We start from the raw sequence: 17,118 nt of genomic DNA, 5'->3' as shown, positions 1-17,118 counted from the left end.
TATTGCCCATCTGTATGTCCTCTTTGGAAAATTGTCTATTCAGGTTCTTTGTTTGTTTTCAAATTGGGTTATTTGTCTTCTTGGTATTGAGTTATATAAGTTCTTTACATATATCAGAAATTGACCCCTTATCAAATGTATCATTGGAAAATATGCTTTCCCATTGAGTGGGATCTCTTTTTATTATGTCGATGGTTTCTTTTGCTGTGAAAAACCTTTTTTTTTTTTTTTTGATGTAGTCCCATTTGTTTATATTTTCCTTTGTTTCACTTGACTGAGGATAAATATCAGCAAAAATATTGCTATGAAAACTGTCTGAAATTTTACTGCCTATGTTTTTTTCTAGGACTTTTACAGTTTTGTGACTTACATTTAAGTCCTTCTCCATTTTGAATTTAGTTTCACATTTTTGGTTGTTTCAGATTTTTGCACGTACCTGTCAAATTTTCCTAACACCATTTATTGCAGACACCGTTTTTACTTCAGTGTATGCTTGTGCTTCATTTGTCAAATATTAATTGGCCATAAGTGCCTGAATTTATCTCTGGGTTCTTTGTTCTTTCCCATTGATCTATCTGTCTGTTTTTATGCCACTATCAGGCTGTTTTGATTACCATGGCATTGGCATATAGTTTGACATCAGGAACTGTGATACCTCCAATTTTGTTCTTCTTCCTAAGATTGCTGGCGCTATTGGGATCTTTTTCAGTTCCATATAAGTTTTTAGAATATTTGTTCTAGATTTGTGAAAAATACCATTGGTATCTTAATAGGAATTGCATTTGAATCTATAGATTGCTTTACGTAGTATGGACATTTTAATGATGTTAATTGATATGATCATGTGATTTTTGTCTTTTATTTTGTTTATGTGGTGTATTACATTTATTGATTTGCAAATATTAAACCATCCTTGCATCCCTGGGATGAATCCCACTTGATCGTGGTGTATGATCTTTTTAATGTGTTGCTGGATCCGGTTTGCCAATATTTTGTTGACGATTTTAGCATCTATGTTCATCAGTGATATTGGCCTGTAGTGTTCTTTCTTTGTTGTGTTTTGACCTGGTTTGGGAATTAGGGTAACACTGGCTTCATAGAAAGAGTTTGGGAGTTTTCCCCCTTCTTGAACTTTTTGGAATAGTTTGAGAAGGGTAGGCGTTAGTTCTTCTCTAAATGTTTTGTAAAATTCGCCTGTGAAGCCATCTGGTCCAGGGCTTTTGTGTGCTGGCAGTTTTTTGATTACTATTTCAATTTCACTATTTGTAATCAGTCTGTTCAGGCTTTCTGCTTCTTCTTAATTTAGTTTTGGAAGATTATATGTTTCTAGAAATTTCTCCATTTCATCTGGGTTGTCAAGTTTCTTGCCATGCAGTTGTTTGTAGTAATTTCTTATAATCCTTTGTATTTCTGTGATATTGGTTGTGATTTCGCCTCTTTTATTTCTGATTTTGTTTATTTGGGTCCTCTCTCTTTTTTTCTTGATAAGCCTGGCTAACGGCTTGTCGATTTTTTTTGTCTTTTGAAAGAACCAGCTCCTACTTTTGTTGCTCTTTTGAATTGTTTGTTTAGCCTCTATGTCATTTAATTCTGCTCTGATCTTGATGATTTTCTTCCTTCTACTTGCTCTGGGCTTTGTTGTTTTTCTTCTAGTTCTTGTAGCTGTAGGGTTAGATTTTTTATTTGAGATTCTTCTATCCTTTTTAGGTAGGCCTGTATTGCTATGAACTTTCCTCTCAGGACTGCTTTTGCTGTGTCAAATAGGTTTTGGACTGTTGTGTGTTCATTATCATTAATTTCCAGAAACTTCTTGATTTTTCCTTGGTGTCATTGTTAACCCATTCATTATTTGATATGATGTTATTCATTCTCTATGAGTTCAAATGTCTTTGAGTTTTTCCCTTGAGGTTGATTTCTAGTTTCAAGGCATTGTGATATGAGAAGACGCTTGATATAATTTCAATGTTCTTGAATTTGTTGAGGCTTGTTTTGCATCCTACCATGTGGTCTATCTTTGAAAATGTTACATGTACACTTGAAAATAATGTATATTTTGCTTCTTTGGGGCGAAAAGTCTATATATATCAACTAAGTCTATTTGATCTAGAGTGTTGTTCAATGCCTCCATATCCTTGGTGTTTCTTTGCTTTGAAGATCTCTCCATCCTTGACAATGAGGTGTTACAATCCCCTACTATGAGTGTGTTGCTGTTGATATCTTTCTTGTAGTTTTCCAAGATTTTCCTTATATATTTGGGTGCTCCTATGATGGGTGCATATATGTTTACCAGAGTTATATCTTCTTGATGGATTGTTCCCTTAAGTATTATGAAATGTCCTTCTTTGTTTCTTTTTATGGCCTTTTCTGTGAAATCTGTTTTGTCTGATATAAGTATTGCTATCCCAGCTTCTTTTTTTTCATGTCCATTTTCTTGGAATACTTTTTTTCCATCCCTTTGTGTCTCTTGTAGACAATATATATGTGGGTCATACTTTCATATCCATTCCCTACTCTATGTCTTTTGAATGGAGCATTTAATCCATTTATATTTAAGGTTATTATTGACAGATAGTTATTCATTTCCTTTTGTACCTGTGTTCCCCTCCTTCTCTCTTCTTCTTCTTTTTAAAAGCATTTCCTTTAGCATCTCTTGCAATACTGATTTCGTGGAGATGTATTCTTTTAGTCTTCCTTTGTCTTGGAAACTCCTAATTTCACCTTCCATTTTGAAAGAGAGCCTTGCTGGGTAGAGTAGTCTTGGTTATTTTTCATTGCTGGAAATATTTTTTTTTTTGCCATTCCTTTCTGGCTTGTAGTGTTTCTGTTGAGAAATCAGTTGATAGTCTTATCGGAGCTTCCTTGTATGTTATTTGCTTTTTATCTCTTGCTGCCTTTAGGATTCTCTCTTTGTCTTTGAATGTTGCCATTTTAATTATGATGTTCCTTGGCATGGGCCTTTTGGGATTCATCTTCATTGGGACTCTCTGTGCTTCCTGGACTTGCATAACTTTTTGTGCCATCAAATTAGGAAATTTTCTGTCATTAATTTTTCAATCAGGTTTTCTATCCCATGCTCCTCTTTTCCTTCTTGTATCCTTATGATAGGGATATTATTTTGTTTCACATTGTCCTGCAGTTCTCTTAAACTCTCTTCATTCTTTTTAGGTCTTTTTTTCATTTTGTTGCATTGTCTGGGAATTTATTTCTACGTTGTCTAACTCACTCATCCCATCTTCTGCTTTGTTTAGCCTGCTTTTGATTGCTTCTACTGTGTTCTTCAGTTCAGAAATTGTATTCTTCATTTCTTCCTGGTTCTTATTGATAGTTTCTATGTCCTTTTTTTTTTTTAATGCTGGTGTAGTTCTCAGTAACTTCCTTGTAGCTTCCCTGAAGTTCTTTGTACTTTCTCTGGAGTTCTTTGTAATTTCCTTGGAGTTTGTTGTAGTTTTCTTTGAGTTTGTTGAGTTCATTGAGCTTCCTCATTAATATTGTTTTGAATTCCATGTCTGATAGCTTGCTTGCCTCTATTTCATCTATTCCTCTTTCTGGGAATTCCTCCTTTCCCTTTGGTGGGGTGTTGTTCCTATTTGGTGGGGTGTTATTCTGCCTCCCTATTTTGGGTGGCTGGTCTTGTTTGTTTCTGCTTCTTAGATTGATCTGCTTTTATTTTCTGCCTTTGTGGTGTGACCTTCTGTGGTAGGAATCTGTGTGATTCAGTGTTGCAGACTCCTTGATTTACTTAACTTGATGCTCTTAGGATGCCCTTTATTCCTTTCATTTGGACTCTCTAGTAGTATTTTGGTTTTGTTTGTTGTGTTGCTCTTTGGTGGGTCCTTCCTTTAAATTAGCTGACTGAGAGTCACTCTGCCCATGTCTGACAGTTGTTGAGCTGACTCTGGATGATGCCTCTTTGAGGGGAGTAGTCTGTTTATGAGATTTCCCCCATAGCACTGAGGTTGAGTCTGCCCTGGGATCTGGTCTGCTGCTCCTCCAGTTTTTTTTCCAGAACCAGAGCCCAAAGTTTTCCAAAGCTCTTCTAGTTCATTTTACCTTCTTTTGCTGTAGCCCTGGTTGAGTGTGGCAAGTGTGCTTTTTTCTGCCAGTGAGCAGGTGGGCTGGGCTGGGGATGGGCGTGGGAGAGAGCCAGGGGGCATTCCCCTGTGCTGGCACTCAGGCCGGGAGTGTTCTCCTGTTCTTCCATGCTGGCGGGTGGGTGAGGGAGTTCCCCTGTGCTGACTGGGGCTACGGGGTTGTTTCCTCATGCTGGCTGGCGTTTGCGGGGTCTGGTAGCTATCCCCTGTTCCAGCAGGAGGGCAGGCTGGGGGCATTGCGCCGTGCTGACTGGCAGTGGGTGTGGGGGCCAAGTGCATCCCCACAAGTGGGCTCCTGCGTTGTGCTCCTCAAGGATCGCTCCCTAGCCTTCCTCCCCATTCACAAAAAACAATCAATGAATTTTAAAAAATAAAAAAAAGAGAAAAAAGTAAAGCACAAAAAAAAAAGAACGCTACTCCCAGTCTCCCAGAGCCAGATGTCACCCAGCCAACTCCTGGCTCTACCAGCAAGCACAGCCTGGATCTCCATCTCCGACTGCTCTCCGGGGAGACCCAGGGACATTGATAAAACTTTGTGTTCCTCCGGCCATTGCCCGGGGAGTCAAACCAGCCAGAACTCATGCCTCTCCTGTGTCTCCTCCACGTACCTCACCAGACTCGCCGCTCAAAGGTGGCCTCCTCCACTGCCAGCAGCGCCAAGGCTCAACTCCCACCAGTATCCATATGTTAACAGATGCTCTGTTCACATTCAGCTGAAACTATAGACCTGTCTTGGGAGCAAGCAAGGGCATCCCTTCCCTCACTCATCCGCCATCTTCACATCTCCAAACTTGTGTATCTTTTCAAAGAACCACCTCTTTGTTTCATTGATCCTTTTTATTTAAAAAAAATTATTTCATTAATTTCTGCTCTGCTCTGGTATTAATTTTTTTTCTATACACTTTGGTCTTTATTATTCTTTTTCAAATTTCTTTAAGAACAAGTTTAGATTGTTAATTTGAGGGGTTTTTTGTGTGTGTGTGTGTGTATGTGTAATAAGATATGTCTGTATTGCTCTGAATTTCCCTTTAAGAACTTCTTTTGCTGTGTCCCAAGATTTTAGGTTGTTGTGTTCTCATTTTCAGTTATCTCATGGTATCTTTTGATTTCTTTCTTGACCTCATTGTTAACCTATTTATTGTTTAGTAACATGATATTTATCCTCCATATAGTTGTGTGCTTTTTGCTTTTTTCTTGAGTATGTTTATTTATTTTTCTTCACCCGAGGACATGCTCATTGATTTTTTAGAGAGAGGGCAAGAGAGAGAAAGAGAGGAAGAGACACATTGATGGGAGAGAGAAACATTGATTGATTGCTTCTTCGGAGCACCTTAACTGACCAACTGAGACTGAACTCACACCCCAGGCACATGCCCTGAGTGTGAATTGAACCTGTGATCCTTCAATTTTCAGAGGATGCTCAAGCAACTGAGCCACACTGGCCAGGGCTTTCAGTTTTTTCTTGTAATTGATTTCTAGTTTTATACTATTGTGATTAGAGAAGATGCTTAAAATGATTTCAGTCTTCTTAAACATAATGAGGCTTATTTTATGGCCTAATATATATATGGTCAATCCTCAAAGAAGTTCCATGTGTACTTTGAAAAATGTGTATTTTATAGTTTTAGGGTGCAGTGCTTTGAAAATATCAATTAAATCCATCTCATCTACTGTGTCATTTAAGACTGATGTTTTCTTGTATTTTTCTGGGGGGGGTGTCTGGAAGATCTGTTGATGGCAATGGGGTATTAAAGTTCCCTACTACCATTGTATTACTGTTAATTTCTCCCTTTGTGTCCATCAATATTTGCTTTATATATTTAGGTATTCCTATATTGGGTGCATTAATGATTACAAGGGTTATTTCCTGTTGTTAAATTGATCCCTGTATTAGTATGTAATGACCTACTTTGTCTCTTGTTTTAAATAGCCTTTGTTTCAGAGTCTATGTTGTCTGATTTAAGTATTGTTACCTCAGTTTTTTTTTGTTTCATTTGCATAAAATACCCTTTTCTATCCTTTTACTTTCAGTCTGTGTGTGCTGTTTGTTCTTTTGTGAGTGTCTTGTAGACAGCATTTATATGAGTCTTTTTTTAAAAAAAGATTTTATTTATTTTTAGAAAGAGGGGAAGAGAGGTAGAGAGGGAGAGAAACATCAATGTGTAGTTTCCTCTAGTATAGCCCCAACTGGGGACCAGGCCTGCAACCCAGGCATGTGCCCTGACTGGGAATTGAACCAGCAACCCTTTGGTTTGCAGGCCAGCACTCAGTCCACTGAGCCTCACCAGCCAGGGCTTTTCCTTTTTTCTTTCTTTTCTTTTTTAATCCATTAAGCTACTCTATTCTTTTGATTGGAGCATTTAATCCATTTACATTTAAAGTGTTTATTGATAGGTATGTGCATATTTATATTTTATTCTTTATGAGACAAAAATAAAAACGACCATCTTAAATAAGTTCAATGAACTTCGAGAGAAAACAGACAACTAAGGAAAATCAGGAAAATAATGCATGAACAAAATGAAAGTATCTTAAAAAACAGAACTTCAGGAATTGAAGAATATAATAATTCAATTAAAATATTCACTAGGAGGACTTCTGGCCAAGATGGAGGCATAGACAGACATGCGGCGTCTCCCTCCACAACTAAGAATGAATACAATTACCTCAAAACTAGAAACAACCATAAGTTCCAGAAAATCAAAGTGCATGGAAGTCCAGCAAACAAAGATATAACCTGCGACCAGGACCACCCTATTCAGCTGCACGTTTACATACTACATAAAACACTTTTAACTTTGAAATAACTGTAGGCTGAGAAAAGGGAATCAAAGTTGCAAAGACACGACCTGGGTTCTGCACGTCCCCTCACAGCGTCCTTACGTGTAGCAATTCTGCAATATCGATATCCTTTCTAGGCCACAGTCCGCCTCTGAGCCGGTTCCCCTTTAAAATTAATACCTTCAGAGAAATGTTTAAGTTGTAGACAATGAACTTGGAAAATCCTCCTGAGGTAAAAGGCTTCAAAATATTCAGTATTAAAAAGTCCACGGTCACATGTGCCTGAAATTATTAATGAAATCCAGATCTATGCAGTGTACATTTTCCAGGCTGAAATGCCATGTATTTATCTAAGTTATAAAAATTATAGACAAAAAATAGCAACTTTTACCTAATTCAAATAAAGTAAGTGAATAAAAAGTACTTATGAACAACTTTATGCTTGTAGAACTGGAAACTTCATTGAAATGATCAAATTTCTTAAAAAATACAACTTACCAAAAACAGACAGAAGATTAAATTAAAAGTGTGAATAATTCTTTATATGTTAAAAATATTGAATGTTTAACTGAATCCTTTTCTACCAATAAAACTGAGATATGGCTGGATGCACTGGTAAATTCTTTAAAACATTTAAGAAAAATTTATTTACCTATGTTACATAAAATCTTACAGGGAATACAATGAAGATGAAACATTTAGCAAATTGTTTTATGAGGTCAGATTTACTCTGCTACCACAACATGACAAGGATACTACAAATAAATAAAATATAGGTTACTAAATTTCATGAACATGCAAAAATGATAAATAAACTACTTGCAAGTTGAATCCCATGATATATGGAAAGGATAATACATCATGACCAAGAGAAGTTCATTCCAAGAATGCAAGTAAACAATCAACAAAGTGAAGAGATAATCTACAAAATGTGACAAAATATTTGCAAACTTTGAGATTTATATTCAAAATATACAAGGAACTCCCACAACTCAACAGTAAAAAAACCCTAATAACCCAATTAAAAATGGTCTAAAAATTGAATGGACATTTTTCCAAAGTAGACATCAAATGACCAATAGACACATGGAAAAATGCTGAATATTACTTGCCATCAGGGAAACACAAATCAAAATCACAATGAGATATTACCTCACACTTGTCAGGCTGGCTATTATACACACACAAAGACAAATGTTGCTTAAGATGTGGAGAAACTGAAACCCTTGCACACTGTTGTTGTGAATGCAAAATTGTGCAGCTACTATGAAAACAGTATGAAGATTGCTAAAAAATTAGAAATGGAACTACCATTTAACCCAGCAATCCCATTTCTGGGTATATAGCTGAAGGAAACAAAATCATTATCCTGAAGAAATATCAACACTCTCATTTCCATTGCAACACTATTTATAATAACCAGATGGATGGATTAAAAAAATATATATATATGCACAATGGAATAATATTCAGCCTTAAAAAAGAAGGAAATTCTGAAATATGTGAAAACATGGATGAAGCTTGTGTGGACATCATACTATTGAAATAAGCCAATCACACAGAGATAAATGCTGTTTGATTTCACTTATGTAAGAAATCTAAAATAGCCAAAATCATAGAACCAGTAGAATGATGGTTGATAAGGGCTGGGGTTAAGGGAAACTGTGGAGTTACTAATCAAAGGACATAAAGTTTCAGTTAAGCAAGATTAATAAGCTCTAGCAATCTGAGCTATACAACGTTATATTCTATAGTCAACAATAATGTATTGCACACTTACAATTTTTTTAAAGGCTGGATCTCATGTTAAGTGTTCCTAACACTAAAATAAAAATAATCATTATTCAGCGGTTAGATTATAGGTTGTGTGATTTCATTCACAGATATGGGAATTATTTTTCTCATCTCTTTTCTTCCTGAGATTTCTCACTCGCACTAATCATACCCAGGCTCCTTTTTATGTTTCCACCAGCCAGAAAGATGCCAGAGGTTCCATCAGAGTTTTAGCTACCTGTACTGCTCCAATCCATGAGTGGGACTCACTCTCATTGCAAAGCTGAGAAAGAAAAAATCCTGGATAAGTTACCCTCATGGAAGTCACTTGTCTATCTTTTAACACTCTTCCACCATCTTCCTGCTTTTAATTACTTCTCAGAGTCCTCGGGTAAAATTATTTATCTTCTAAAATTTTTGTTCAGGGGAGATCTCTAAAATGGCTGCCAGGGTAAACATGCCTCACCTCTTCGCACAACCATATCAAAAACTTACAACTAAACTATAAAACAACCATCACTGAGAACCAGCAGAAATCGAGTTGAATGGAGGTCCTGCAACCACAGAATTAAAGAAGAAACCACATCCATCCAGAATGGTAGGAGGGGTAGAGATGCAGAGACAGAGAATAGGCTGGTCCCACACCCATATGTGGCAGATAAAAATCAGGAGGGATATCACAGGATTGGGGGGGTCCCAGCCCCATACCAAGCTCCCCATCCCAGGGTTCCAGTGCCAGGAAGATAAGTCCCTGTGGTTTCTGGCTGTAAAGACCAGTGGAGAATGAGTCGGTGGAAGAAACTACTGGATTCCTAGGCAGTACCTCTTTAAGCGCTCACACACGGACTTACTCAGACTTACTCCTGCTAAGCTGCAGCACTGGGGCAGCAGCCTGAAAGGCACCAGTTGCATACAAAGAGGAATTGAAGTGCCTGGCATCAGGGTGAGAGCTGGGGGACAGCTTCCTCCAACACAGAACTGCTGGCAGAGGCCATTGCTCCTCTTCTGAGCCCTCCCCCCAATAGAGCATAGTGGGCACCATATTTGAGACTCCATCAACCTGGCTAACACTGTTTTCCCAGCCCTAGTGATTCCCAGAGACTCCGCCCCACCCAACTTATGGGCCCACCCAAGTGGTTAACAGTGGCTTTTCCATACATGACTTTGACTTGGCTCATGCTTCTGATCTTCCTAAAGCCTCTCAAAGAAGGATCATCTGGGCCTTGGTAAGCCCCCGTACCTTGCTAAGTGGCTCCAGGCCTGGCACTAGCATCAGCTGGCCTTGTTTCACAGCCTGGCCTCAATAGGGCACCTCAAAGCCCAGCAGAAGAAGCAGCCAACTGCAGATCACTTTATAGCTTACACCAAGTGGCCCCACACAGAATACAAGTGGGCACCAGAGTCCTCATGAAGTAAACCCTGTTCTGTGGAGTGGGCCCCTGTACAGCTTGATCCTCCACGAAGGATGGAGGTTGTTGATCAGTTGTCACAGCCAGTCTTTGCAGCCGACTGGCCTGGGTAAATCCCTTCAATTGACCTGCCAACAGCAATCAAGGCTCAACTACAAGAGGACAGTGTACTCAGCACACACGAAGGGTGTACTTTGAGTACTCGGCTTGGGTGATAGGGGAGGCTGTGCCGTTAGACCCTACAGGATGTCTAGCAAGACAGGGAATCACAGAAGCTCTATTTAATACATAGAAACAAACACAGGGGGGCTTCCAAAAAGAGAAGACAAAGAAACATGGCCCAAATGAAAGGACAGATCAAAACTCCAGAAAAAGAATGAAACACAATGGAGATAAGCAATCTATCACATGCAGAGTTCAAGACACTGGTTATAAGGATGCTCAAGGAACTTAGTGAGGACCTCAACAGCATAAAAAAGATCCAGTCAGAAATGAAGAATACACTAACTGAAATAAATAACAATTTATACGGAATCAATAGTAGAGTGGATGAAGCTGAAAATAAAATCAATAATTGGAAAGGAAGGTAAGGAAGCAAAAAGCAACCAGGCAGAAAAAAAAGGAAAAAGAATTTAAAAAACGAGGATAGTGTAAATAGCCTCTGGGACAACTTCAAGCACACCAGCATTCACATCATAGGGGTGCCAGAGGAGAAGAGAAAGAGCAAAGAATTGGAAATCTATTTGAAAAAATAATGAAAGAAAAAATTTCTAATTTGGTGAGGGAAATAGATATACAAATCCAGGAAGCAAAGAGAGTCCTAAACAAGATGGATGCAAAGAGGCCCACACTAAGACACATCATAATCAAAATGCCAAAGGTTAAAGATAAAGAGAGTCTTAAAAGCAGCAAGAGAAAAGCAGGTAGTTACCTACAAGGGAGTTCCCACAAGACTGAGCTGATTTCTCAAAAGAGACTTTGCAGGCTAGAAGGGATTGGCAAGAAATATTTAAAGTGATGAAAAGCAAGGACCTACAACCAAGATTACTCTATCCAGCTAAGCTATCTCTTAGCATCAGAGAGCAGGTAAAGAGCTTACCAGACAAGAAAAAACTAATGGAGTTCTTTATCGCTAAACCAGTATTACTGTATATAAAATATTAAAGGGACTTATTTAAGAAAAAGAAGATCAAAACTATGAACAATAAAATGGCAACAAATACATACCTATCAACAATTGGCCCTGGCTGCTGTGGCTCAGTGGATTGAGCGTCGTCCTGCGAGCCAAGTGTCCCTGGTTCGATTCTCAGTCAGGGCATATTACTAGGTTGCACATCAGGTCCCCAGTTGGGGGCGTGAGTGAGAGGCAACCACACAGTGATGTTTCTCTCCTTCTCTTTCTCCTTTCCCCTCTCTCTAAAAATAAATAAATAAAAAATATATATATAAATAAATTATTTTTAAAAAAACAAGTGAATCTAAAAAACCAACTAAGAAATGAGCAGAACAGAAACAAAATCATAGATATAGAGAACAGTTTGATGGTGCTAGAGAGGAGAGGGGAGTGGGGGAGTAGGTGAAAAGGTAAAGGAATTAGGAAGCACAAGTTGGTAGTTACAAAATAGTCATGGGGATGCAAAGTACAGTATAGGATATGGAGGAGCCGAAGAACTTATAGGCATGACCCATGGACATGAATAAAGATGTGGGGATTGCCTAAGGGAGTGGGAGATGCTGGGGGGAATCGGGTAAAGGGGAAAAATTGGAACAGTAATAGCATAATCAATAAAATATAATAAAAAAAATTTGTTCAGTGTTTATCTGTGTAATTAATGGAGAGGTGGTGCCTGTTGGGGGACTTACACTGCCATTGCAAAGTGGAATCCCCCAAGGGCACTGTATTTTAAATCTCATTCTATTTTTTACTCTTTTATTTAACATTATATTGAAAACTCTCCATTTTGTTATATGTAGATTTGATTTGATTCTCTACATTGCATAGGATTCTATCAAATATTCATACAATATTTTACATATATATTTCATGATTATACATTCCTAGGTTCTCCTAACATTTTGCCACCAAAATAATACTGTAATAAACATACAGTACATGTAATTGGTAGGCCTGAGAGAGCTTTTCTGGAGTAGCATTGCTCAACTACAGTGCTAATGGATTCTATATTGCATTTAATTCTGTCAGAGTGCTCTTTAAGATGACTTCACTGGTACATATTCTCAACTGAAGTAACTGAAGGTTCCCATTTCCTTATATCCTCACCATCAGTTGACATTATCTGATCTGCTAACTTCTCCCATTTGATAGATATTGACCAAAGTCTTATTTTAAAAGTTTGCAATTACCTGATTGTAAGTGATAATGGGTGTGTCTCTATATATTTATTATTAGGTTATACACTTTTATGAAATGTCTATTGATAGTTCTGACTTATTTTCTACTCAATTTTTCTAGCAGAAAAAAATATTTTGTGCATTTTATTTTGCTCATTTTCAGGAATTCTTTACATATTTTAGATATCAGTCATTTTTTAGAGACATTGCAATTTTCTACCTGTCTTGTACCCATCTGGGTTTTTTTGGTCTACACACTAAAAATACTTAATTTTGATGCATTTTCATACATTTTATCATCATGGGTTATGTTGTTTGAATCTTGTTTAACAAATTCTTTCCCACCTCAAAAATCATAATATATTTTCTATTATAAAGATATCCTCAAAGAGTTTATAATTGTATATTTTCACATAAGTGTTTAAAACTTAAAACTTTTGTACACAGTGAGACATAGAAATAAAAACTTATTTTTTACAGATGTAGAGGCCAATTCTCCCAGCACCATTTCTTACATAATCTATCAAACCCTCAGTGATTTATTTCTACCATATGTCAAGTGTCCCTGTAACATTAATCTGTTTCTGGATTATCTACTCTGTTCCAATAATACATTATTGATCTGTTACTGTGTTAGTAGCACACTTTTTAGGGAGTGGGGTAGGGGGTACTGAAGCGATTAGCCAATGAATGGATAAGCATACATACACAGCCCGTGGACACAGACAACAATATGGTGAAGGCTGGGGGAAGGGCAGGTGCTGGGTGGAGGTGGGGGAAGAGGGGGGTAAATGAGGGACATCTGTAATAGTGTCAACAATAATAAAAACTATGTATTTTCAGTATTCTTTATATCAGGTAAGGAGATTCCATCATTTTTGCTTTTTTTCCCCAAATTTGTTTTAGCTATATGTATCATTATTCTTCTAGATATGTATTAGAATGAGTTTGTCTAGTTGCCCCTTTAAAAAATTCTTCCTAAGGTTTTAGTTGAGATAGCACTCAATTTATAAATAAATTTGGGAGGTATTGAAATGTTTATAGTGTTAAATCATTATATTCATAAATGTGATATATCTTTTCATGTACTCAGGTCATATTTTATGTCTTTAATAGAATTTTAGGTTTTATTGTGAAATATTTAAGATGCATTAATGTACAGATTGTAACATAACAAACACATGTTAACACACTATCCATACCTATCAAATCCTAACGTTTTATAAGGTTTGTTTGCAGAGGCAATATTCAAAATAGTTAAAGACCATTATGATATAGATGTCAACTAATGAGAATAATCCTTGGCTACCATTTTCTACCAGCTCAATGCCTACAAAGCATTGCTTGATTTATATATTACTGAATATATAGAATATTTTAGAGATAGATACTTGTGTACCTCTTTCCAAATTCCATTTATCACTTCCTGTGTATGTCTCTTCATACTATTACTACATATGTTTGTATTCATAAATAATGCAGAATGTAGTTTTGCATGTTTTCAAACTTCATGTAAATCATATCATACTGAATATATCAGTAGGTAATATCCATTTTGATAACATATTTTAACTGTTGTATAGTATCCCATTGAATGAATATGTCACAATTTACTTCTCAAATTGCCTGTTTCTTTGTTTTTAAATTTTGGGCAGCCTTATAATTCTGTTCTAATACAAATAATTCTTCAATAAACATTCATTTTCATGTATCCTTAAAAACAAGCTTCTTGGATACTACCTAGTAGTGGAATTTTAAGTTCTAAGTTGTGTCCATCTTTAATTTTACTAGCTAACATAGTTGGACAAATGTATACCAGCACAAATATTCAATGAGATACTCATACTCTCCCCAACACTATGTATTATCAATCTTTCTCTTTTTAGATTTAAATGTCTTTTTTTAGTGTTTACTGATTAGACAAAAGTATTATTTTATGGTACTTTTCATTTCCATAATTATATACTAATTAATTTTGACTCTAGCCAGTCTCAGATGCAGCTTATTATTTGTGTAGAAATTTTTTTGAGGAAGTGTAGATCTAGCCAACATACCTCATACTCCACACTTTTGTTTTTATCCTCACTTGAGGACATGTTTTCACTGCTTTTAGAGACAGGAAGGGAGAAAGAAACATCAATGTGAGAGACATACATCGATTGCCTCCCAGAGCCACACCAGCCAGGGCTCTACACTTTTTTTAACGTGTGTCTTTTGCTGAAGTCCCTACTGGTGACAACTTGGTACAGATTATTGTGCAAGTATGCTTTTGGCTGCACATAAGATAAAATCCAACTCTAAATTGACTTTAAAGGAGTGGTGATTGTATTATGTATTAGGAAAGTTCAGGAATAGAACTGGATTTTGGCATAGCTTAATGAAAAAACTAAAAAAACATACAATGGGAGAAAGGAGGACATAATGGGAATAGAGAGGGGATAAACAACAGAGGAGGACCCAAAGAAGGTAATGCAATATTTCATTCCAATGTATGCTTTGTTAAGCAGGACATGAGTTCTGAGGTCTCAGAGCTGAACCATATCTGCATGATGAGGCTCTCAAAGAACTCAGAATCCAGCAGCTGGGACAGAGAATAAACCAGTAAACAGAGAGCTCTGACCCAATTTGGTAAGGGCTCTGACAGAGCCATGCAAAAAAGTAGGGGGAAGAAAGGACTAATTAACTTGGGGTCACCTGAGAAGGTTTCTTGGAGAAAGCAGCATTTGAACCAGTCCTTTTAGGAGGGCAGGCCTTTTACAGGAAGGCATGGGGGCTGGAGTGGGGAACAAAGACATTGCAGGTAGAGGAACAGCTTGAGCAAAGGTATGGCATTGGCGGAAGGCAGCATATCTTTGGGGGATGGTAAGTCATCGACTGTGACTGAGCAGAAAGACTGGCAGGGGCCAATTATGGAAGGCCTTGAACGACAGGCTAAGGAGCTGGATTTAAGTCTGCAGGCCAAGAGATCTCTTGGAGACTGTAGGTATGGTCAGCTTTGTGCTTTGAAATATGACTGTGAGAGCCTCTGGGAGAATGGAGTGGACTGGAGCAGACAGGAAGCAGGCGCATTAGAGCAGGTTTGTGTAGGAGCTCAGAGGAGCACGGTCGTCTGAGCAGGAACAGAGGAATCAAATAGGATCTGGGACACACGGTGGGGCGTAGAGAAATCAACTGGAGAACGGGAGAGATTGACTGCTGAATGAGAGGTAGTAAGCAGAAAAGAGATCACATCGAGGAGAATGGAAAGCTGGTAGTAGGGAGCAGGAAGGAGGTTGACAGGCAGGGAAGAAGACCCCTCTGGAGGCGGAATGAGGCAGGACCACTTCCGGCTGGGGAGGGGGACTGGACAGTCTTAGACCTAAGGAGAGGCTTGGAGAGAGCAGACACCTTCTGGACTCAAAAGGATGAGGTGAGCCAAGGTGTCCAGCTTTAGTGAAAACTGGGCCGCCCTCCGGTAGGCAGCTTTGACTTGCTTGATTCCTCACGCCCCTAAGTTTTGAAGAAAACCTGCTAGGGGTTCGGAAGCTAACAGCATCGAAGTGGTTGGGTTTAGAGGTGCCGGAATCCGATTCGCAAGGGAGAAAGGAGGAGGCAGAATTTCTTTTGGGCCACTGAATGGAAAGATGTGCACTCTGTTCGGGCCGCAGAAAGGATGGATGCAGACTCGTTTGGTATTGCAGAAAGGAGAGATGAAGAAATAATTCAGGCGGTAGAAGGGACGGAGCGGAACTCCGTTCTGGAGGGAGATAAGCGATGACAGGAATCCTTGAGCCTCGAGAAAAGGGTCAGGATGATTCGGGCCAGAAAGTAGGGATGAGGACTTGGAGAAAGATTGAGGCAGAATGCCTTTTGAACAGTTGCAAGGAGCGAGCTCAGACGGGCGAAAAGAGGGGCTAATACCCGATAGATTCTGGTTTGAAAAGAGAACAGACAGAACCTGGTAGGTTTGGGAACAAGGAATACACAAACGCGTAATACCTTTGGGTTTCTAGGTGAGGTATCCATGTTGCAGAAAGGGTGGAACTGGTCCCTTGTAGACGTAGCTCTGGGGGAGCGCTTTTGGGGAAGGGGCGGTGCAGGGATTTACTGCAGAGCAGAGGGAGGGGACATATTAAAAGGAAAGGGAAGTGCGGAAAGGTACTGTAGAGCGGAGGGTGGGCGTCTGTGTTGGGGGAAGGATTGGACTGAGATGTGATGCAGTTAGAAGAGTGTGCCGAGATGTTGAAGGGGGTGGAGCGTGTGGGATTGAGGTGGTCAGATTGTCAGGGTTACCAAAGCCGCTTGCGCGCTGAGGTCCTGGGGTGGGCGGGGCTCTGGGTGTTGCGCATGCGCAATATCGAGTTGCGGTAGAAGATTTCTGTGGGGTAAAGGGGTGGGGTGGTAGAAATGACTGTGGTTTCTTAGAGGCAGGAGGTAGAGTTTAGAAACCAGACCGTCTAGGTTTCTATATATGAGAACCCAGTAGTTGAAGGGTTTGGGCCCCAAGGTTAGATGAGGTTTCTCCCTAATTCAGAAAGTCTGATGAATCTCTTTCCCTCTCATTCTCCATTAATTCAGACTCCTTCTCCTCAGGCTCAGCTGTTACTTGGCTTCCCAGAAAAATGGATAGGAGAAATGACTACGTTTATAGGATGCCTCCGTTCCAGGTGAGGCTTCTCTGCATTCTTGGCAGGCTAGCTGCCCCATCTTGGGTTCGCTTCCTGCGTTGAGCC

The sequence above is a fragment of the Furipterus horrens genome, unplaced genomic scaffold (genome assembly GCF_987537825.1).
Source record: "Furipterus horrens unplaced genomic scaffold, mFurHor1.1.pri manual_scaffold_17, whole genome shotgun sequence".
In the NCBI taxonomy this organism is placed as follows: domain Eukaryota; kingdom Metazoa; phylum Chordata; class Mammalia; order Chiroptera; family Furipteridae; genus Furipterus; species Furipterus horrens.
The sequence above is the reverse complement of the archived record's forward strand: the minus strand, read 5'-3'. Positions refer to the sequence as shown.